A 2,434-nucleotide genomic window follows, 5' to 3' on the forward strand; every position below is an offset into this window, starting at 1 on the left:
GGATCACCTTACTTCTGTCTACTTCTGGTAGTTTGACTCTAACTGTGTCGCCAACATTGCATGGTGGGAATTTGTTGATGGATCTGAACTTCATTTTTTTTGCTTGTTGCTCAACCCAGATAGCAAAATAATGTTAATTTAACAAGTGAACAATATTATTTAAAAAATATTTAAGTTCTTTAAACATTTCGAGTTGTTTATACAAAAATTTTTAAATGTTTCCATAACATTCCTCTATGATTTTTTGGCCACAAAAATAATATTATTTCTAAATTACTTTTATAATATTACACGACTATTACTTAATTCTTACTATAATTTTACTACAATATTATACTAATCTTTAAAATGTTCTTTTAATATTTGGTAGAATTTGCAATAATATTTTACAGAACCTTAAAGAATTAACTTTACCAAAATATTTGCAATATAAATTGTAAATTATCAATATAAAATAATTCAATTGCCACATGATGCCTAGGATTGCCTAATTTCTTTCAGCTTATGTTGGTAACACATAGTATACATTTCACATTAAATAGAAAAATTGAAAAGCTTAAGATATAATATTATATATAACAGTATTATATTATAATTTTATTCAACTATAACATTTGGTAGTGGATTTTCATTTATTAAATATATTAAGTAGGCATAAAAGCATATTACACATATTAAAATCAAAATTCTTCCTTTATTTATAATATATTAATGTGCGTTATGATAATGATCACTCATACTTAGGTGATAACATATATATTATAAAGCATGAAATTAAAAATTATACTGAAGATATTTTATTAAGATATTCTATAATTATTATATTGTTCCTCTTCTTCGGATTGTTTTTTTGTTTTCAATCTAAATGGGGCGTGAGCAAGCCATGTCCCTAAAGGAATATCAATCTCCTTATCTGTGTTGTGTTTGTATTTAAGATGTTTTTTCAATGCATCTGAAATATATTATTAAAATAAGTATATAATTATATTTCATGAGACTAAATTTTTTAAATATTTTAATTAAACAGGGTAAAGAGAATTATTTATCAAAGTTAGTAAATATGAAATAATTTTAAAACAATAGTTTAGTTAAATTAATTATCCTAAATTATTATATCTGTAGTCAATAACTTTAATAAAAGATTATAATATGTCATATTTGGGTTAACTAAGTACAATATATTATATATAAATGTAATATATTTCTTACCAATAATCATACGATAACTTGATAAACTTGTAAAAGATTTTTTCTTTTTGAATCCATACAACGAATAGCTTGATAGGAATTGATCATCAAACATGCGCGCCATAATTCTCCTAATACTATTACCAAGATCTTTATTACCTACTAGTAATGCAATTTTACCCACCTAAAAATAATGAAATATAATAATTAATTTATCAAGTTGTTTCATAGTAATATATATAGTTACCAAAGATGATCTAAAATCAAAATCTTTTGATTTTTCTTCAAACACTTGCAATTCTTCTTCATCTTTTATTGGGAATAATACATCCATATTTACATTATCATCTGCATGAATAACTGTCATTTTTTCTTTCATAAGTTTTTCAATATTATCATTGGTAGTGTGGCAGAGGAATGTTAAACATTGAATTTCATGTTTTATGAAGGTTTGAGATGTTAAAAAGACTCTTTGAAAATCTAAAAATTAAATTTTAGAGTATTACAAATAACACAATGATAATAATATGGAGAGATATGTTTCAACATTATTTCAGTGACATATTAGAAAATGTTTTATGGATAGCACAGGGAAATAATTATTAAAGGAAATCAGTTACCATAAAAATGTACTAAGTCAATACCTACTCATAATCACTTTTAAATATTAAGAATTAGTTTTACTAAAAAAATATAAGTAACAAAAAATAATAGTTAGGTATACAAATGTATTAAAAAGGTATAAATAAAGTCCTATTAGTATTAATGTGTTATGAAAAATGTATATTCTTTGAATTCTTGCCATTATTCTATATTATTTTAATTTTAATAACAAATGTATAGCGCATAATATTAGAGAGGAGAAGAATTTATATGTTTATGTATTACAGTTTCCTATCACATCTAAGCATCATATAATTTATTATACTATATAGCCTCGTATAAGGCTTTAAATCTATATAATATTCAATAACTATTACATACACACCTTTTAGAGATGTTGATATATCATTAATAATTGTTGACTGATTACCGTGACCTATCAAATAAAATATAATTATACAAAATTCAAAAATTTAAACACCTAGTGAAAAGTAAACAACATAATATAGATACCTGAATTTTCTACACTTTTTTCCTTAAAAGCTAGTTGTCTTTTAACAGCACCACTGTTCAAATTGGTACTCGGGGATAAATTAAATTTATTTGGCTCAACTTCTCCTTGTTTTCCTGTGTCATCTGGTGT

The sequence above is a fragment of the Acyrthosiphon pisum genome, unplaced genomic scaffold (genome assembly GCF_005508785.2).
Source record: "Acyrthosiphon pisum isolate AL4f unplaced genomic scaffold, pea_aphid_22Mar2018_4r6ur Scaffold_21186;HRSCAF=23251, whole genome shotgun sequence".
NCBI lineage: Eukaryota > Metazoa > Arthropoda > Insecta > Hemiptera > Aphididae > Acyrthosiphon > Acyrthosiphon pisum.